Source organism: Myodes glareolus, chromosome 2, assembly GCF_982192425.1.
Source record: "Myodes glareolus chromosome 2, mMyoGla1.1, whole genome shotgun sequence".
Lineage (NCBI taxonomy): Eukaryota > Metazoa > Chordata > Mammalia > Rodentia > Cricetidae > Myodes > Myodes glareolus.
In genome coordinates this window covers 128,720,333-128,743,075 of record NC_142027.1, presented here as the reverse complement: position 1 = coordinate 128,743,075, position 22,743 = coordinate 128,720,333, and the positions used below count along the sequence as shown (strand labels likewise).

At 42.1% G+C, this 22,743-nt stretch overlaps 1 protein-coding gene across 2 annotated transcripts in view; it reads right to left on the bottom strand.

The window, feature by feature from the left end:
• Ttc28 (tetratricopeptide repeat domain 28) overlaps positions 1-22,743 on the bottom strand; it is a 483,898-nt gene that overhangs the window by 255,488 nt on the left and 205,667 nt on the right. The gene's annotated exons all lie outside the window — the stretch shown is intronic.

Below are 22,743 nucleotides of genomic sequence, written 5' to 3'. Positions count from 1 at the left end.
AATGCTACTCTCAGCACACCTTCCTTGAGTCCAATGTCATCTACTAACAGCACTGAACTATGTAAAGAACTATGTCAACAAAAATCCTGTAAAGTGAATAAAGTAGCCTGTGAAGATGATGCATTTCAAGGTAGCACAGGCCCAACGCTCTGCTCAGGAAAGAAAGCAAATCTGCGCCAACTGCATTTTCCTTCAAGACTCTTACAGTGTCTACTTGTACATCCCCACTTCTTTCCACAGCATTTCCTTACTTAGAGAGCTCTAGCTCATGGATACAAACATGAATTAATCCAATCTTTGTAGAAAACAGCAGCTAGGAAAGACAGATATGCAAAAATCACAATCTAAGTAACACACTTAACAGATCTGTGTGCTGGTGACTGCAAAGGATAGATTCATCCAGTCAGTGGGAGGTTTCTTAGAGGGAATTTGGGTGGACCTGACAGGGGAGGATGCCCAACAGTAGAAAGGCAAAGAGGCTAAAATCAAGCCACACAGTGAACAGTAAAAGATAGTTAATATAGGGGCTGGAGAGATGGCTCGGAGGTTAAGAGCACTGGCTGCCCTTTCAGAGGTCCTGAGTTCAATTCCCAGCAACCCTATGGTGGCTCACAATCATCTGTAATGAAATCTGGTGCCCTCTTCTGGCCTGCAGTGTAGGAAGAACACTGCATATACAAAAAACAATTTTTTTTTTTTTTAAAAAAGAAAGATAGTTAATACAGATATCAAACTAAACCCAGACCATTTGGGGTCTTGTTTTTAAATTCTTGTATCTACTTTTCTTTGTTTGTTTTTTCAGTGCTAAGCAATGCAACAGAAAAGCAAACAGACTTAATCAGGAAATCCACAGGCTTGTAACAAAAGCAGAAAGCCAAATGCAAAGGGAAGAAGATACACATTTCAGCAAAAGGGGCTAGAACAATCTGATAACCATATGCCTAATAAGAAGGATGCAAAGATAAGGGGAGGCATCCAGGAAGGAACATGCACCCATATGTAAATTCAAACACAAAAAATCAACTAAAAATGGAATGATAGACCTAAATATTAACCTAAAACCATGAAACCTCTCAACGAAAATTCATGGGAAATTTTCAATGTGTCACTAAAAACATATCCTATAAAATAACAAAGTGCTAAATTACACTTCATAAAAATAAAAGATAAGCCACAAATGAAAAATAATACTTAAAAAGTATATGTCTTAGAAAGGACTTATACTTAAAATACCGAGTTTTCAAAATTCATCAACAAGAAAACAAACAATTAAAACAGGTTGTTAAAATATTTAGATCATTTACAAAAAGAGACAGTCTTTTGAAAGACATACAATGACAAAACACCCGAGGTCATTAGTCATTACAGAAATGCAAATTAAAACCATAATGACACCCTACTCCATACCTACAGAAAATGGCCGTACATGAATTAGTGCTAGTGAGGCTATGCAGGAATTGAAGCTCTTATGCATTTCAAGTGGGTACATAAAATGCCCAGAGTGGCAGTCTCTTGAAAAGTTAACATACACCTTCCATAAAGCCCACATTCTCCTCCTATATATTGGCTTTCATTAAGAGGCTGACACAGAAAGTGCTTGTACATAGATGCAAACTAAAATCTGTCTAAGTCCAGTAAAAGATGGTGTATCCATGAAACACCAATGGCAATAAAAAAATAAATAAATAAGGGGGCTGGAGAGATGGCTCAGAGGTTAAAAGCACTGGCTGCTCTTCTAGAGGTCCTGAGTTCAATTCCCAGCAACCACATGGTAGCTCACAACCATCTATGATGAAATCTGGTGCCCTCTTCTGGTGTGCAGGCACACATGCAGGCAGAATGCTGTATACATAATAAATAAATAATTTTAAAAAATAAATAAATAAATAAGAGATAATGAAATACAACATAAGTGACAGGAAACAGACACAAAATAAGTGTACACTGCATTATTCAATATCTCTATCTATCTAATCTATCTACACTATCTATATAATATATATACACACACATATTTTATATATATATATACTCACACAAACATATATATATATATAACAAAGCAGAAGATACAAGGAGGGACCAGGGTCTACAAGTAGCACAAGAAAACTTTTGGGGTAGACAGAAATGTCTTAGTTAAGTCTTAGATGAGGCTCAAGAACTACACAATGAAATGAACTGTTAGAGAGTAAACAGTTTATTAAGGATAGAAGACAGACATAGAGACAGCAGCATGGGGGGGCCCAAGTGGGTGCACTGTATAAGCCTGCAGCTAGGCTCTCTGCTTCAGGCAGGTGGCATGGAAGGGGGTAGAAAGCAGAACGCTGGTCACCAACACCCACTTTAATGCAAGCTTCCTCTGGTGAGAAACCCTGGTACCTGGAAGTCTGCTAGCTCAAAAGCCAAGTGTCTCCACTAGTGCCTGTCAGTATCTACGAGAGGGAAGGCCCAGAGCAGCAGCTGGATTCTTTTTTTCACATAACATAATTTTGATCACGTTTTACCTCCCTAAACTCCTACCAGATGTTCCCTTTGCATTCATTCTTATAGTCTTACCTTACAGTCTCTCTCAAAACATACATGCACACACGCACGCACACACCAGCAAAAGGCCAATAAGATAAAAAGTGTCAAAGGAAACAAATTGAAACAAACAAACAAAAAAATCCACAAAAATAGCACTGAGTTCACTTTATGGTGGCCCTGAAGTGTGGTTAATATATCTAGTGACACTCCATTGGAGAAAATTGATTTTCCCTTTGCTAGCAAGAATCAATTACAAATGGCTTTTGGTTAGCGGGTGGGACTTCCCCCTCTCAGTAGCAGCTGAACTTGTACATTATATTCTTACAATTATGATACTTTCACTGGTGCATGTCAAGACACCAAACTGTAAAATTTAACTGTGGGTAGTTGATATGACAATTATATCTTAATGAACATATTTTTAAATGATGTATGTGGGTGCACATGTGTGTACAAGTTATGTGCACTACATGTTTGCCGGAGGCAGTGAAGGTCAAAATAGGGCACTGAGTCCCCTGGAGCTGGAGTTAGGACAGTTATGAGTCACTTGATGTGAGTGCTAGGAACCAAAGGGGTCCTCTTTGAAAGCAGCAGGTGCTCCTAAGGGTTTAAATAAGGATTAACAATTACTTCCCTGTTTTCTTTCTTTGCAAAAGAACTGAAAGAGGTAAGAGCCCAACAGAGGTAACAATCCAAGGAGTCTAGTTTTCCAGGCAGTTTTCCATTGTCTATGAGAAGTCGCATCTGCCTCGGTGACTAAGTGAAGAGGAAACCGCTGTTTGGCAGGTGGAATCTGTCACATGATACAAAGAAATTATGTATTCCATCAACTTAAAAGTTGAGTGATACTTCTTTTCTCCCGCTTTTTATTAACCTTCCTTTCTTTTTTTCTTTTCTTTTCTTTGGGGTATGTGTTCTCCAGCACTAGACATGAATGCCATTAGTGGGCTCTCCCTATCCAGCTCTCATCCTAAAGGGAATAAGGGATAGTTTATTTTGGAACAATAGTGAAGGACTATGGCCCAGGAACACAGATTTAGGCTACCCCAAATTCAATGACCCAATGTGGAGGAAGTTTCATGAAGTTTATAGTCTTACAGAATAAGAACATCATAAACCATGGTAGGTTAAAAAAGACACTGGTGGGTACACCAGAGAGGAGGTTACAATGGGGTGAAGGAAGCTTTTCTACAGGATCAAGATGCTGTCTGATGACATTCTTAGCTTTGGGAAGGATGGAAGCTAGTTGTCTGCTAAGATAATAGATCCCAAATAAATTTCTATCTCCAAGTCAGAAGATATTAGCTTCTATACAGAAGAGAGCAGGGGTCTAGAACTAGTCCAAGATAGGTAATTAACCTCTGGACCTGCAACATTCTAATCTCTTGACAGTCCTAAAATTCTAGGCAGTTATCCCTCTCTGCAGACACAGCTTCTTTGAAGGAGTTTTCGTTCACACTCGCCCACCCACCATTTGCTTTTGTTTTACTATAAAGATGGAACACTACAAAGAATGTTTCTACACTGCTGTGGAAACATGATGCTATAATATTTCTGTGAAGTCGCATTTGAGTTGAGTGCACACACTACGGTATGGGAGTTCTCTGTCTAGAAGGACAAGTGTTTAAACTCATAGAACAGTGGGTGGTGCTGAAAAAAATATGCAAAACATTTAAAACTGTGTGAAAATGTACTTGAGAAAGTTGAATAGTATTCAAGACTCTACAAAATACACTAACAAAAGGAATGTCTGTCAACACAGCAGTAAGGTTTAAAATGCTCTACAAAAAACACCGATAGTCTAGAATGAAGCCTTGTCCAGCTAGGACATTTGTCCTTGATAGCACTTTCTCAAACGATGGTGTTAATTGTAAAGAGGACTCAGTGGCTGCTCAGTGGACCTGTAAGTACCCTTTGGTTAACTCACCCTGCCTCCATTTGCACCAGTCGCCCTTTGCTTGTTAGTATCCAGAAACAACAGGTAAGAGAAACCTTGTGACAACAGTGGAAAGTACCCCACAGGCACCAGTGACATTCTGACAATAATCAAACTCCCCTCCATCGCTTCCTTATAGGTTCTGTAACCCTCTAGACAGGCTAAAGCCTGGGGTACATGGTCTTCTTGGATAGCAATTCAGATTAAAGGGCCACCCTGATTTGTTGGGTGTTCCTAGTACCCCAGTAACAAGCAAAAGTTCAGATCTGAATAAAGAACTAAAGAGAGCCCCTAACTTTTTAAAGTGATACACCATACTTGCCAAAATGGCAGGGGGATTGTAAAAGCTCAAAATTATAAAGCTAACCCTAAGTAAGTAAATATGTATCTTTTAGAGGCTATGGTAACTGGGATTAGAAACAATCCAGGTGGCAGGCAGATAGCTGGTCCTGTTTTCTCTTCCTCATCTAAGGGCAGTCACTGCTGAGCAGACAGTACAGGACTAAAGCAAGGTGGATGTGCTCACAGCCTGCACACAAAGGCTACATCTTTAGGACTCAAACACATTGAGAGTTATTGTGGAGCGGCATGTTGTTTTGTCTAACACGCAGCTCTCATCCAGAGATGAAGACTCTGGTGGGTCCACAGTAAAGCTGAGGCAGTCAGCAGGTGGGGATCCAAGCTGTATGTGAGACCCACGGACTGCAGAAGCCCATGGAAAAAAATCATCCTCTGTGTGATCAGTTGTAACAAGTACAATAATTAGATTAGTAATGGATCGTTCAAAATGAAACATTGGGTATTTATGCAGGAAGACTTCTTCCTCACAGTTCATGCACTTCAGAGAACGGGTCATGTTTTAAAAATGAGCTACGGAGACCTTCAGAGATTCATGCTTAATTTAAAATATCTTTCATCAGTTTTAAAAGAAATGTCAACACCACTAGCGCATCTCTTCTTCTTGAATAAAATGAAGATTTACAGGAGTAAACAAATCTCTAGAGCTAGGCTCAGCTTTTAGCAATTATATACAACATTCTCTCCTGAAGGGATACACAAGGCAGAGAGAAAATCATTATCAGTTCTCAGGCACAAAAATAAAATAATTCATATACATGCTGGGGTTGAATTTGACTGTTATGGACAGATGTCCTTTCTGCGGTGATGGTGGTGCTAAGTGCCATCCGCACACACTGCCATGTCAGCACCCTCTATGGACTGATATGCAGACTCCCTTTCCCCCACCCAGCTGGGCTCAGGTAAGAGCAGAGAGAGGGGGCCATATACGCTCCCATATCCCCAGTACCTCGCTGCCTCACTAATGCCCCAGTTGCTCTTCTCCTACCTCAGCTCCTACATAGAGCTCCCTAACAAGGAGCTTCGTGCCACATGCTATCTACTTCCAGCTAAGAGAGGTGGCACCAAACCCACAGTCATGCTGTTCCCAGATAGCTCATCATTCTGTCACTTTCCTGATTCTGCTCAAACCCCTGAAAACAGATCTTTCATATTCTCTTCCATTGAAACCTGATTTTCTACATAATGCATATCTTAAAGCAAGTTACACCCATCTTGAGAAATAAATGAACATTCTACATACATTTAATTCTGTATCTTGTCCAGTCTTACACAGCCCATCTATTTGAATTTTCACTGTGATACAATGACTGAATATATATCCATTTTCACAAATCTCTGCATTTGTTTTTCTGTGTGGGGTGTGTACCTGCTAATGTTCACTCAAATGTGGAGACCAATGCTGGATGTCTTCCTTGACTGAGCACCTTATTTTTAATATTATTTTTAAAGAATGTGTATGAGTGTTTTGCCTACATATATGTTTGTGTACCATGTGTGTCCCTAGTGTTCACTGAAGCCAGAGGAGGGTGCTGGATGACCTAAGACTAGAGTTACAGACAGTTGTGAGTCCCTATGTAGATGCTGGGAATTGAATCAGGATTCCTGCAAGAGCAGCAAGTGATCTTAACAGCTCAGTCACCGTATTTTCTAAGACATGGTTTCTCACCACATGTGGAGTTCACAGGTAGGTTAGGCTGGCTGTACAATGAGCTCCAGGAATCCCCCAGTCTCTGCTCACTTTCCCTCTCACTAGGGTCAGAGCTTGTTGTGCCTTATACTTGTACAACAAATACCTTACCCACTGAACCATCTCCCCAGACCATCACTGTGCATAAACACACTCTTACAAAGACTTGCCTGAAAAAGAAAAAAGCTTATCTCAGAAAATGGATGGTTAAATAAAAGAAAGCATGCAAACATTATATTCTGAAATATTAAGTCCAATGCTCACTCTTAGTTCTGCACCTAATAAATGAGAGAGTCCATCCCACCCTGAATCCTCATTTCTTCTTTAGAAAAATCAAAACCCCACCACACAGCTTGCCCTACAGTTACTAACTGTATTTCCAATCAGAAACAATAAATGTAAACAAGTACACAGTGTTAAAGTGGATCTCACTCTGCTCTGCCACCTAAAAGTCCTACTATCTGCACTCAGACACTGCCTGTTTAGTGGAGGTGCCAACAGCAAACCATATCAAACACTGACCTGAGCAAAGTCAGTGGAAGGAACCTTGCTGCCATTCAGTAATATATTCCAAAATGAATAAAATGACACTTTGTTTAGACAATTCCTCATCTCCATTAGTTGGATAATTGAGAGGTTATTACTATACATTGATTGATTGATCCTCAGATTAAACCCAGAGGATATATAGCTCCACTAAGTGAAAATAATCATATTTTGATGGGGAAATTATAGAAACAAGTATTTGAACAAAAAGGTGATATATGAAACATTCCTTATCTAAGAATAAAAAAAGTTACAGATAAAAGGGGGCTGGGAAACCATCTAGCTAAATTCTCTAGTTCAGAGCTGGCTCATCTGAACCTTATCAAGCTTAAATCTTTGGGCCATGTAGAAGTATGGCTCCTTTAAAGGCTATATTCAAATCAGAAGGGGAAATTTAAGATTAATGGATTCTGAATTATTATTATTATTATATAATGGTCATGCCAACCTGGGGGTTGTGTGCTTGAGGGAACCACCATCATCTCCAGGAGGTTTTGTTGTCCACAGTCCCAAAGGTGAATGAAATGCAGACAACTGCCTAATGCCTCAGTGTTGTTCCTCTGAGAACAGGTAGAATGGGGCCTTGGCATGGACTCCGACAAGACTGCATCAGTCATTGGTCTTCATTCTATCTGCACCATGATTTGGTCCCAGGTTACAATGGCCACAACTCATCCAAATAATACCATATGTGAATAGAGTTTGTATGGAGTTGACTGAGGAGTTGGTCTGGTTGGTTGTCTCTATCCAGTCTCAAGCTGAAATGCCATTACTGGTGTAATCTCACAGAGAAGTAATGGCCTTCAGGAGGGTAGGGTCCTCGTGAATGGACTATTGCTTTCTCTTAGAGCTGCTCTGAGCACTAGGCTTTTATTTTCTGCCTTCAAAGTGCAATGTCTGCAATAAGCATCTACCTGCACTTCTGCTTTTCCACATGCTCAGAGCAGTACAAACACTCAGCATACCTGGGACAGACATTCTGGAGCTCTTATAACTTGCAACAGAGAGACCTCTTTCTTTGGATCTCAGACACTATAGATAGAAAACCAACTAACAGGTCGGCAGAGGGTAAGAGAGGAGTGAAAGAAAGGGGGAAGGTAAAGGGAGAAACAGAAAGAGAGGAAGATGGAAGCGGAGTGCAGTGGGTGCAGAGACAGAGCAGCAAGCGATCACCAGAAGGAGGAACCACTCTGCCTGGCTCCAGACATGGCAAAGCCAGATACCACAGCAAGAGGACCTTGGTCCATTTCAAACCTGAGAAGCAACAAAAACACAGCTAACATGAGGCATTCTGATGACGGCAGGTACAACTGGGTGCATACTGACCACCTAGTGGGAGGCAATCTTGTCTAGGAGGTGAACCTAAAAACTGCAGCTGAAGAAATAAATAATACTAGCAGTTAACTCTTGTGAACTCTCCCAGGGAACCAAGCAAAACCAGCTGCTGAGAGTATTGGTGCTCCTTCACCTAGATCCATGGCAAGTGAAAATAAAAATCTGTCAAAATTATGCTGTGGGACAATAATCCTGTCACTTGTATTATTTTTAATAAAATGCTGATTGGCCAGTAGCCAGGCAGGAAGTATAGGTGGGGCGACCAGGCGGGAAGTAGAGGCAGGGCAATGAGAACAGGCAAATTCTGGGAAGGGGAAAGAGTCAGTCTGCAATGGTCACCCAACCACAGAGGAAACAAGATGAGACTGCCTCACTGATGAAAGGTACCAAGCATGAGGTAACACAGACAAGAATTATGGGTTAAAACATAAGAATTAATTAATTAGCCTGAGCTAATATGCCAACCAGTTTATAATTAATAGAGACCTCTGTGTGTTTATTTGTAAATGGCTGTGGGACCTGGTGGGACAGAAACCTCAGTCAACAAAATAGGACCCTTAAACACTAAGAAAGCTAAAGAAAAATAATTTATCAATTACTGTGTATAAACCATGATAATTAACCAGCTTTAAATCTGAAATCTGTCTCCTACAAGAACACTATGATGAGATCAAAGGTGAGCTGCATACTTTATTTTGTTTTATTTAAAACAAATATAGACAATCATTTGTTTAAAAACAGCCATTTTTTCAAGAGAACTGAGAGCACCCATCCTCTGCAAGCTATGCCTCCTTTCTTGGTTTAAATTTTATATAAATTATTCTGAGCTTACTGGTTTGATCTGATTTAGCTGTAAGTAATTATATTTAGTCAGACATTTGATCTATAAATAGAATCTACTAAAGGAATTATTACAACTTCCATGAAACTGGCAAACAGCGGCTCCATTTGATGTGATTCTAGAAAAGCTCTAGACTGAAAAGGACATAGTATGTGTAGTAGCCACCAAGAAGATATTTGCTCTAAAAATTGAAATCTACATCTTTGAACTTCGCAGAAAGTTACCATTCAAGAATGTCTTTAACAAATCTGGATTTGTTATATAATAGTCACCTTGAAGTAAACACTTGCATAAAAGTTATGTTTTTCTTTTTGCAGATATTGTGTATTTCTTACACAGCATTCATGCATTGAATGTTGGCCAACACATGAAGTAAAAAGGAGCAGGGCTGCCCATGTCCTGTGGTGGGAGAAGGGTATGACCCACTGTTGGGGAGCGGTATGCAATGAAATGCTCACTAGGGAACAACAGACAATATAAAGAATGTTTTATTTGTTAGGGGAAAGGAGTTTGCAGACTGGTGTTCAACTTTGCCCATTCACAAACACAAGCACTGAAGACAGATGGGTTTGGAGATGCAGGACTATGCTGTATTTTTGAAACTTTTCTATGGGTCTGATATTTCTAAGTACAAAGGTCCCAATACAGGCAAATAAACTCTAAGATGAACACACTTTAGAACCCACTCAGGGGAGAGGAACAATTCTGTTTTGTTTTAATTAAACAATAGTATACAGAAATAAGTGCAGTCCACCCTGCTAGAAGAGCCTAATGTTCATGATCTACACACAGCAAAAGAATAATAAAAAAAATCCCTCCTCCCTAAAGCAGTGACATATATGACAGTAATAAATCCCCCCACATCCAACCAAACAAGAGCGGCTTGTGTGGTTCTGCATGCTGGTGCAAAGCAGACTCAGTCCTTGGCTTCCTCCATCACTCCTGCACATAAGATGACAACACTAAATTCAAGTCTTACACATTTCAACCTAGATGGTAGTTTCACGGAACAACTACCACACACAACACTGAGCACACACCAGCTACCCTACAGTTTGGCTGATTCTCACCACTAACATAAGAATGAACTATCATTGCCATTTTGAGCACTCTAGTCTGGTTCTTCCAGTTGATCAGTGAGAATGTTTATGTTCTGGAATCATACCTGTGAAGTACCTCTTCTTACATTTGTTTCATGGCTGCCTTACCTACCCAACTGCAAACCCACACATGAAGAAACGCTATTCATCTTGGTCTTAGGCATGTACTTGCACTGGATTTACAATTGTTGAAGCCAGTATAAGGAAAGCCAGTGGAAGTAATAGACTATAAATTGTGGTAAGATATGCCTATGAGTGCAACAGTGGTGTGAATGTTATGGGAGTAATCAACTGCTTCCAGTTGAATTTAAAGCCTGATTAACAGAAAACACATGTCTGGTACTGTGAATCTCTGGCTAGGGAGCTCACAGGCCCAGCAGAACTTACTGCTGCTATTCTGCTAAACAGATTGTCCTCTACTGTGTCTCTGCACAAGTGGGTGAGTGCAGCTTCCTGACTGCATCAGAAAGGTTTCTTTGTGCTGTGGATGGTGGTTAGCGCAGAGATTCACACCTGGTCAGAGTACAGAGAATAAGTATCCATGGAGTATTCAGCCACAAATGGGACATCTAGGCCACACCCCATCCAAGGCCCAGAGATCACTGTGGAAGAGGGGAGAAAAAGATTGTAAAGAGCAGGGAGGAGAGGCAAAGATTAACAGTGTCTTCTGGATGCGATATGACTGCTTCACTCACAATCTCATGGCACCTGTGGTTGTCTGCCTGAGACCTGCCACATGACCAAGTCAGACAACATTCTACCATGGGATGGCGAGAGGGGTTCATGAGCCCTCGACCCCTAATGAGAAACTATGATGGTTGATGGCTTCTGGAGGAAGCAGAGGCAATTGTGCCTCCAGTGGATAACTTTCTGATCAGAACAGATTGCACTTGATGGGTTATAAGGAATAGAGGACAGGACTGGAGAGATGGTTCAGGGGTTAAGAGCACCTACTGGTCTTGCAGGGGTCATGGGTTCAGTTCCCAGCATCACATTGCAGCTCACAACCATCTGTCAGTCCAGTTCTCGGTTATCTAACACCCTCTTTTGGCCTCTGCAGGCACCAGGCACGCATATGGTGTATAGACACACATGTAAGCAAAACAGTCACATACAATAAAAAGAAACAAATCTTTTTAAACAGAGGACAGGAAGTTGGTAGGTTAGAGAGGTGGGAATGGATCTGAAGGAGTTTGGTATGAACATGATCAAAATACATTGTATGAAAATCTCAATTAATAAAAATGTATTTTTTAAAAAAAGAATTATTGAAGTTGTGTTCCCAGTTTCACTATTGCCTGACAATGCAGCAACTCACAAATCCTCTAGTCTTGACCATGCTAATATAAAGTATGACATATCTGCCGTGCTTTAGAATTGATGCGCCTGTCTGGAGCTGCCTGTAGAGCTAAGGTAGATCACACATGTGAAGTTTCTGGTACTAGACCAGTGCCCAAAGACACTAGGCCCCTCACTCTCAACCAAGGGACTCCAGAAAACAACTGCTTATTAGGACGTGGAGCCTCCCTGTCTGCAGCCTGTCAGCGACCTGGCATGTTCATCCTGAGGTTACTTTTGTGGCAGCCGACAAACGCTGGTAGAAGGAATGATTCATCATGCAACTAAAATCACAGCTTACGAGGAAATGTGAACTGCAAATTACAGGGAGAAGGGAGGCTTAAAAATGTACTTGAAAATAATAAAAACTCAAGAGTAGTCACTTAATCCAATATTTTACTGAAAATTGGACCAAATCCAATTCACTTAAGGGTACCAGTTTGCTAACCAGATGTTAAAACTGTTCTGCCAAAGAAAACGACAAGATTTAAAGGCTATTTTTCCATAAAAATTGTCTTGTTTATATTTCCAAACATATATTTCTCTGATGTCCTGATAGATTAGATTAAAAACTAATCAAAGTATTCTTCAGTCTATCTCGGCCGTTAGCAATGTCCTTCCAGGACAGAAGAGAAAGTGCCCATTCTTAGAGATTTGGTTAAAGAGCAAAACAGATAGCAGGAGATGGTCACATCCAGACTTACAGCTGAAGGACAGGCACTGCAGACACAGGCAGGACTTAACTACTCCATTACAATGAACAGCATGAACCTCGTTAGTGGGCCAGCACTCGAGCCATGAGGGTACAATGCTTCTGGCATGACCCCAGCCATCACAGAAACGCATCAAATGCACCATCCAGACAACCAGGGTCCACAGGAAATTTCGTGCATTTTCTCAAGACACAAACAGGAATACAGTAACATGTAGTGGTGTGGCAGTGCTGGCAGCGACACTGAGTGTCTTATTGCCCGCTAACAGATGTGGTGAGAGCTACTTTCTTTATATAATCATCCCTCTACCCGCCATCATTCCGCAGCCTCAAAGCTGTTGCTCACAAATAAAGCACAGTCATCTACAAAACAGAGATAAGAGAAGATTTGATTCTTCGGTGGATTATCTGTGGACTCTACCTTTGCATAACAGTCCTGAGCTAGTTGGTTATGCAACACCAGGAAGCAATCAAGCAGAGGGACAGAATGCCCAGCAGCCTGGGCAAATGCCTCCAGACACAAGCCTTACTATGAAAAGAACTGAGAGTACAAAAGCACAACCTAAGAGAATAGCCACAATCCACAGGGCTTCAGCAAATGGAGCTGTTAACTTCCAATGAAATGGACTTTTGAATAAAGAAAAGAATCAGATGATAGGACAATAACCATTTTATAATTATAAAAGGGAAAATTCGTCCAAAATACCTTATCATGCCCCAAGGAACAGGATCTCAAAAGACACAGAGCTATGTCTTCTTATTGTCACTGCCTTTTCTTTCCTTTCTTTGTAAAATTATGTGCATGTCCATAGCATCTGGGGTGAGTATTTACAGGGAAGATGTCCCTGGAGGTCAGAGGGTGTTGGGTCAGTTACAGGTGGTTGTAGGCTGCTTGCCATGAGTGCTGGGACACACACTTGGGTCCATTGAAAGAGTAGTGCACACTCTTGACCACCAAGCCATCTCTTCAGCCATTTCCATGAACCACCTTCATAAAAACTGTTCTAAGAAAGATTACAAAAGGCATAGTGATGCTAACTCCATTATCAGCCTTCCTTGTTTATTATCCTCAGCTCTGAAACATCTTTCTCTTTGCATCTCAAGGTCTTACTCTCTCCCCATAATAAAGTCTATCAAGTTCCAGACAGGAAGGAGAGTAGACAAGAACCCAGATATGCTCGTGTGTACTCATTCATTCACCCACTGGCTACACCTTGGTTTCCTCTTGTCCTTCATCTACTCTTTAATGCTGGTGTATGGAAGATTTGGTTGCCAAACCTTGTCTCTGATGCATCTATTGTTTTGTTTATGTGGTCTTTGATGAGAATGGTATCAAGGAGTATGACGAACTCTTTTGCCTATTACCCCAAACTGCCCACATCCCTCCTCTCATCTCCACTTGTCATTTAGGAGTAACTGGCCATAGCTACAATCTCTAACTCTCCATTGAATTCTATGAATGTACTCAAATTCTCATTGAGATATTTTATAGTCATCAAAAATAAACCATTAATTTCAGTTACCTTTCCCACCAAGCTTCTCTCTCCAATCCACCAGACGTTTAGGCCAAATATCTGAGTATCACTACATCCGTCAAGACTTTGTCCAATCCTTCTTAAAAAAAAACCCCACCCATGTCCCAATACTCTCTAACCACCTAGGTCTATGCCATCATCTCTCACCCAGATGACAAGGAGCTAAATTGCAACGGCCTCCTGGGTCTAACCTTTGCTCACTGGTCCATTCTTCACACAGTACCTAGGATGATCCTTAGAAGCATTAGTTTGATTTCACTATTTTGCTTAAAATCCAAAATCCTCCCATTAAAATAAAATACAAAGTCTTTAACACAATCTTAAAATCCTACATGATTTGCCTTCTCCCAGAAACCTTTTTGTCTTGATCCTCTACAACCAGAGACTTTGCACTCACCCAAGGTTAGCTTCATCTCTCTCCCCACGCCAGTCACACCCCTCTCCTCATCCCTCCTTAAATTCAACAAACATGTTCTCTCCACTAGTTCCTCTGCCTAGGCTGCTCTCCCCAGAAGACTTGTGGCCTTTCCCTTACCTTCTTTGTGTCTACTGATCCTCCATTTCTTAAGAAGCACAATTCCATTCTACCTAAGACATTGTTGCCAGCGATGTCCATCTTCTCAGTGCTTCTCTTTATGCCTTTTCCTTCTATGCACCATCATCTCCCGTCCATGTTTGACTATTTCTACTTACACCAGGTAGAGACATGTCAGAGACACAGCTCCACCTGAGGCTAACTTGGCACACCAATGCAGTTCACTGGAGTTACTTAAAGGAATACAGGTGGCAGGTTATTACAGAATAAGCAACTTCTTGGTGAGGCACAGCCCTGACATACACACAGTTGCTAATCTGTGGTAGATCCTCAGGAGAGGACCCTGAACCTCATGAGCCCTCTTCTTCCTCCACAAGTGGGTCTAATCATGTGAGTGTCTCACTTAGATGATTGCAGCTTCACTGATTTCAAGACAGCAATGGCCACAGCATACCTGGGCGACAGAGTTTTACAAATGAAATACCTCTCACAGAGTAGGTGTAAGCAACATGAAGCAGAGACTTTGCTTTTCTCAGTGCTGAACCGCCATTGCCTAAGCAGCAGCAGCTAGATGACAAGCGCACCTTCCTATCCGCGCAAGCTCACTAGCTCCATAAGTACTTCTGCCATGCTGCCTACATGCCATAAGTCTGGGATTTTTGTCTATACCTATTTCACCTCTTTACATCTCCATTCCCATCGCAAGGTCCTGATTTTCCAGTCTGCCTCAGCTGCCCTACTCCCCTTGTGTACTCAATCTCTGTCTGTGGAGGTGGTAAGACCATGAGACCATGAGAATGTGGAAGTTAACATTGTATGCTGCTGCATTCAATTTCAGAAACAACTGAAAATACTCCAATATTCTCAAGATCTTAAATCTAAAATCAGTATTCATGTCCAAATCTGGGATTCCTGAAAAGCCTCATCTAAGACACCTAAGGAGCCTTGCTCCGCTCAGGTCCCATGTGCTACACCAGAAACACTACTGAGACTCCAGCAGCTCTGTTTTGCTATACAATGATCTGATCTGCAACAATGTCAATCTTACTTTCAAAGCCCCAGTAAGCGATGTGACCTCCAGTAATGTTAAACTCTGGAACAAAACCAATTGAAAGGTAAGACAAATAGGGACATTTTTGGATCCACTTTCACAGTTGCTTGGGCTACTGCCTAGCCCCAGAGCGAAGGTCATCTGTTTTTGTATTGAGACCTATTGCACAGGGAGCAAGCATGTCCAACACTGCCTAGGTGCCAGTACATGCAGGCTATGCTGTCCCCATTTGCACAGTATTTTGTCTTCTCTCCTCCTGAGAAAGTTGGAAAAAAACACACGAGAGCTGGAGCTCTGACTCCTACTTGAACCTGAATGATCTAGTTATTGTCAGTAAGATGAATAACTAATATACTATTTTATCTGAAAGTCTCCATGTTTTTACACTTAATTCAAGCCCTCAACCAGGGTGCTGAGTTTCAACTTAAAAACCTGGAGTCAGAATGAACTATGCTGTGTGCTCAGCCTGGCCCATCAATGCCCATTCCCCAGCAATGCACACACATCTGTGTACACGCACAGAACTCGGTAAAGGATCTTTAACACACAAGTGTCCTCTGTATATGACTCTCTAAAGACGACAGACAAATCAACTTCTTTCTTTTCTTTCTTTCCTTTCTGCCTCCCTTCTCCTTTCCAGGATGCAGGTAGAGACTAGAAAACAGTTTACTCTATGAACAGCAATGACCCCAGTAGCAATGACCACAGTAGCAATGACTGCTACTGTGCGTTCCATCAGCCCTGTATACATAACCCCACATGTCTGTAGTGCTATGCCATTCCTGAGATATACTACTCTTCCAAGTTATTTCATTACAAAATACACTTAAATAAAATCAATTGGTGTGGGAGAATTATCTGTATTCTGTCAATCATATTTTAATAAAACACTGATTGGCCAGGCAGGCAGTATAGGCGGGAAAGCCAGACAGGAAGTAGAGGTGGAGCAAAGAGACTGGGAGCAGGAAGCTCCCTCTGCAGTTCTGCCTAGACCACCGGAGAGGAAAGATGTAAGCTGCCCAGCTGAGAAAGGTACTGAGCCGTGTGGCTAATGCAGATAAGGATAATGGGGTAACATAAGTTATAAGAACTAATAAGCAGCCTGACCAAATGGGCCAATCAGCTTTATAACTTATAGAGATCTCTGTGTGATTGATTTTTCCTTGGGGTATGCCGGCTGTGGGGTACCGGGCAGGACAGAAACCCCAGCAAGCCGGCCTCTCGTATTACAATCAATGGCATTTAAAAACACACGCAAGTCAAGGTCTGTTCACCACAGTTGTGTTACCTGAGGCCTGCCACTCATCAGGGTGAACCAGGCTGGGAAAGGCAATGATAAATTTCATATAGAAGCCAGAAGAATCTGATAATTATTTGCAACTATGACCAGTGCAGACAAAGAGAAAACAAACCAACAAAACAAAACACAACAAAAACCCCAAACACCTCTGTCAAGGGCACTTGGGAGACCAACTCCAACCGGTTACCTCACATGCAGAATGGTCATCTACTCAACAGCAAGGAAAGAGCTGGACTAAGGCCACTGGAAGGAATGTCAGTTGGCTGACACTTGAGCTCCTTCACATAGCTTAAGAAGTATATCCAAACAGAATGTGAAGTGAATTAAAGTCCCACAGAAGGGAATGTCCCCAGACAAATCTACCTGCTAATTTAGCAGCTATACTCAACAGGCACTAGGCATTCTTCCTGTAGGTCCTGCGAAATTTTCAAGTCCAAGAGGATATCTGTCTGTCTTTTCAGAATGTTTAGGCTTTTCTGTGTTGAAATGTGCTTAGAAACTATATATGCTCCATTAAATCTCTAAGGAGACTTGGGAAGAGGACTCCCTGAGACAGCAGATTAATGGCAATGCATCCTGTGCCCATGCTGCTCGTCACCTGGTCACCCAGACAAGCCCCTCAGGGCACCTGCTCAAGCACTTCACAGCAGGCTTCCATACACAGCAACTACAAGTTAAAGGAGATAAGGTTGTTTTGTTTTCTGTTTGTTTGTAGCTAGATATTAGAAGACTAGTAGATTTTTTTTCCAAGACAGGGTTTCTCCATCTAGTTCTGACACTCTGAAGACCAGGCTGGCCTCAGACTCAGAGATCTGCCTGCCTCTGCCTCTCAAGTGATAAGATTAAAGGTGTGTGCCACCATGCCCAGCTAACAGATTGAGTTTTAGGTAGTGTGGAAAGATAGAATTTCCAACCTCAAACTTCAGATGTCATTCCCAAGTCTGTTACTATAAACACAAAGAATTTTGATAAAGAGATTAAGCGACTTTGTAGACGAAGTTTCTGTCCTGCCTGGTCCCACAGCTGTTCAGGTTCAAAGAAACACACAGAAAGCTTACATCAATTATAAACTGTTTGGCCTGTTGTTCAGGCATATTACAACTTAATTTAACCCATAACTCTAACAACTTAAATTAACTCATAATTCTTACCTATGTTTTGTCATGTGACTTGGTACTTTTTCTCAGTAAGGGATTCTCATCTTGCTTCCTCTGCATCTGACTTGTGACTACGTCTCTGCCTTTTCTCTTCCCAGAATTTTCCTAGTCTGGTTGCCCTGCCTATACTGCCTGACTGTTTACTGGCCAACCAGTGCTTTTATTAAACCACTACAAGTGACAAATCTTTAAAGTGTACAAGAGCATTATCCCACAGCAGACTTTTTCAGGGTCATAATGTTTTGTGGCAAAACCTATTTCTGGTCCAATGTTCTTTCCATATTCCATGGTTACTGCCACCTACTAATAGATAGAAAAGAGAATACAGTACTTAACGTAGCAATGCTAGGTATCAGATATGTAGTCTAAAGGAAAATCCAACTTGGGGAAAATCTTTAAAAATGGGGATAACATTCACTAGGCTGGCCTCCAACTTAGGATCCTGCAATTTCTAAAGAATGACACATCAAAGTACAATGTATGTGTGTAACTTCCTGATTCCATGGTCCATAGTCAGGCAGGGGAGGTTAAACTGGCTTAAAGAAAGCCAGCGGGTCCAGCCTCCCCGCAGGGCTGCTAGCACCGGCCCTACAGCTGCCCCTGCAGAGGCTTTCCTCTGAGTTATCAGTTTTGAGATGAGTGTTAAACAAAGCCCACAGCAGCAGCCCAGATCATTTCCTCCTCCCCTCCTTGTTTTAATGAAGCCACGAGTTCAGTGGAGTCTAGAGATTTAAATTCTAATCATTTTCCCTTTGCCCTTTAACACAGGTGCTCCCAAGGGAAACTTTACTTCCAAGCATTACCACTGCAGCCCCTGAATCAATAACCCACAGCTCTTAAAGGCAAGAATGCCAAGTAAATGCTATTTTCTTCCTCCATCTCCATCCCAATTAAAGAAAATGAAATCTATAAGGCAGTAGAGGAGCTTCCAAGAGATTCCCTGTGACAATAAAAACCCCTCAAAATATCTCCAGCCAGAATGAGCAAAAGGCTACACTCCTCCCACACAGCAATGCTAACGCAGTACCGCAGGAGAATGGGTTCTGGAAGAGGACCCTTAACCCTGACTGACTTTCTGCTGTTCCAGGTTTACCAGAAATAAAGCACTTGCCTTTCCCTCTGCACATGGCAGCTGTGCTGCTGAAAGGCTGCAGCGGAGATTGACTGTGTGGCAAATCAGTTCACCAGTAAGAACCATGATGCTTTAAAATCCTAATTCAATGGATACTTATGGAATATCTATTATATAGCAAATACTGAATTTGATGACAGAAACAAAGTAAATTTATTTTTAAATTCAGGGCTAGGGAGATGACTCAGCTGGTAATCTGAGCTTTGCTGTGCAAGAATGAGGACCTGACCTTGAACCCTCACACACACATAAAAAGTGAGGCACAGTGGCATATGTCTGTAATTGCAGAAGTGGGGAGTTCCAGGTCAGTCAGAGCTACACAGTGAGACCTTCTTTTTAAAAAAAAATTAAGGTGGAGAGTGATTGAGACAGACACTGGAGATCAGCCTCAAGCCTACACACACACACACACACACACACACACACACATACACATACACACACACACTATGAAAGAAAAGAAAAAATCCAGCCCCTGGTCCAGACCATCTCACTGTGTAGCGAAGCAGAGGGAACAAGCAGAAGCCTAGCAACCCTTGCAGCTCCAGCCCTTTGTACCTTCACTCACCTTCACAGCCCACTGCCCCGATCAGGTTCTGTAACGGATGACACAGCTCAGTGCCTAACAGACAGAAGAGTGAATTCAAATCCGAGAGCTGCTGCAGATGAATGGTAAGAGCAGCCCCCAAGCTGGTGCTGACACGCGGACCTGCATGAAACCCCAAATACCTGCATCATGTTACACAGCCAGAGTGCATGTGGGGGAGCAACTGCCTCAGCAGCCAGGCTGGAAGAGGTCCAGCAAAAGGACCAAGAATGTGCTCAAGGCACGGGGATGTGGCACACTTTTTGAATACTGAATGGCTGCTCATTTGTTATTGCTATTGTGACTCTTTTTTCTCCACGAGTTGTATCGCAAAAAAACTCCATGCTACAAAATATGTCATAAACGTAAGCTTAATGCAGATCCAACCATGGAGTTATAGAATCAGGTTCTGATCCCTCCTTCCTCCCTCAGGGTAACTGTGACTATCAAATTCATTATCTCAGTGCATACAATGGAAATCCACTCTGGAAAAGATACTTTCACTGCGCACAGAATTCCCAAGAACATCCCATGTACTGGTAAGTCTCATAATGATCCCAGAATCCCACTCACCCTTAGAGTTTTAAGACTGGGTCTTAAAGGCATGCAGACAAGACTGGATGCCCCTGACAGCAGGTGCAAGCACTGCTTCAGGAAGATACGAGCTTCCCCAAGACTAAGAACAAATCTTCTCAGTGTAGAGTGCAGCCTCACACTGCTGTCCGCCAGAAGAGCAGGTGAGCTCCTGAGAAACATGGTGAGGGAGGCAGAGCTAGTGCAGAAAGACTGGAGGGCAGCGTGAATACAGGAGAATTGGGAAGGAAAGTGTGGCTACAAACACACGGAGCTGTGGGCCTAAGAAAGGGAGGGAAGGTGAGAAGCTGCTGTCCTTCACTCAGCCTCTCACAAGGACAGGCTGAAAGCAGTTCCAGGGAAAAGCATTACTTATCCCCTCCCTGTGGCCCCTAAACACAAACCAGCTATACCTGGGGCTCCCCCAATGGTCAGATTTACTGATCCCTAACATGGAATTTCTAAAGGGCTGTTTCAAGGCCATTTTGACTATTTCCCTTTTCGGTTTTGGCTCTGACTTTGAAATGACCTCCCAAGTGAGGTCTGTACTTGAGAATATTATCCTCAGAACATTCCAGTCACCTAAGCATTGGCAGTCTTCAGCCATTATTCTGATACATCAATTCCACAGCCGTCTCCTCTTTTCAACCTGGAAATCTCAGGCTGGAGCAGCCAGTTCAGATGTAGGGCGGCTGTTAATGTACAACCTGGGCTACAGACATGAAAGTGGTTCAGTTGTTAGCTAGAGAGACTTATCCCTCCCTGCTGCTCCAGCAGACTCCTCCACTCTCTAGCCAACCACCGCCTGTCAGCCTTTGTTTGAAATTGAAATCCCGGCCTGACTGCGCCAGCCTCTCAGCTCATTTCTGAGCTCTTTCCAGAGCAATCTGTGTATAAGCTGAGAATAGAAGTGAATTCCATCATCAGTGTTTTTATAATCACACAATTTATCTCAAAGACGGGCTTTTATTCTCATTCACTGTAGAGCTCTGCACCACTTAACTTGCCTTACCTGGCCCCACAACAAGCTCAAGAGCCATCCTCACCTCCCATCAAGGATTTACCAGCTATTGCTGTGACAAATGACTACCATGAACACCTCCACCTACCACTTGATGCGGCCAGCAGCCCTGCCTCGGCCCCACATCACACACACCTTTCCATGTTCACATTACACTCTGCACACTGCTCTGCACTTCACTTTGAAAGCCCAGATCTGTCACCCTTTCATCTCTAGAAGTCTCCATCTCATTTAATTCCTACAAATGCAAACATCACAGATGGGTCCCAGCTGCCTTTTCTAAATTAGCACCAGTCTGAGCCCCTCTTCAGCCAAGTTTTCTTTCACACTCTCCTCCCCATGCCAGGAATGACCTGCCTTCTTTGCTGCCAGTCTGCCAGCTCAGTTCTGTCACCTCCCCAAAGCTGCCAGGATCCTTACCCTAAGTCCCATTATACACACGGCCCCAAATAAACGGGCAGTCTAAAAACAAAGAGCAATGGCAGCAGCTTTGCACTTGGGAAGATGGAAAGGCTCCCTCAGTCTACACACGGAAAGCTCAGTGCAAAACAGAACCAAACTAGCAAGTAGTTCAGCCTTAATCCAAAACACACACAACATGTACACAAACACCCTTAAATTTTTGAGGCCATACTAACAAGAAAGAATGAGATGTAAGTAGACTTTATGATTTAATATGCAAATATTGGCTAAAATATTTAAGGTGGACCATATGGTAAAGATAATACATGCCAATTCTCCACTTATGAATGCATTTCTACTATTACTAATTAAGCTTACATGTCCTAAACAGACAGTTCTGGAAGGGAACACCAACAAGAAGAAGTAAATCAAAAATCTTTAATTCTTAGACTCAAACATTTTTTCAGAAGATGTAAATACAGAGGCTGGGTGAATGGATCAGTGACTAAGAGCACTGCGCTCTGACAGAGGACCTGGACTCAGTTACTCCCAGCAGTGCACAGCAGCTCACAACCATTCGTAACTCCAGTTCCAGAGGAGCAACACTCTCTTCTGGACTCCAGGGGCACCAGGCACATGTGTGGTACACAGATATACATGCAAGTAAAACACATATAATATAAAATAAATCTTTAAAATATATAAATACACCTTCATCAAATATTGAAATGATACAATTTTTATTTTTCAGCTATGCTTGACTTATTTCATTCCTGCTTACATTTGAATTGAGAAAGAGGATTGGGGTAAGAAGAGGAGGAGAGTGGGATACAGAAATACATTTGAAATGAGAGACAACAGAACATTAACAGAAGGCAGACCAGTTGGTAAAAACACAGTTGTAAAGGGAAACAAAGACAAGATGAAAGGCAAGTGAGAGCCAGCCAGACAAGCGGAGGGTGAGTGAGTCATATTTGAAGTGGCCCTTCACTCCTTGTTCCTCATCCAATACCAGCAACAGAGTTGGGGCTTCTTAAGTGACCAATCAAATCAGATAAACAAAATAAGAA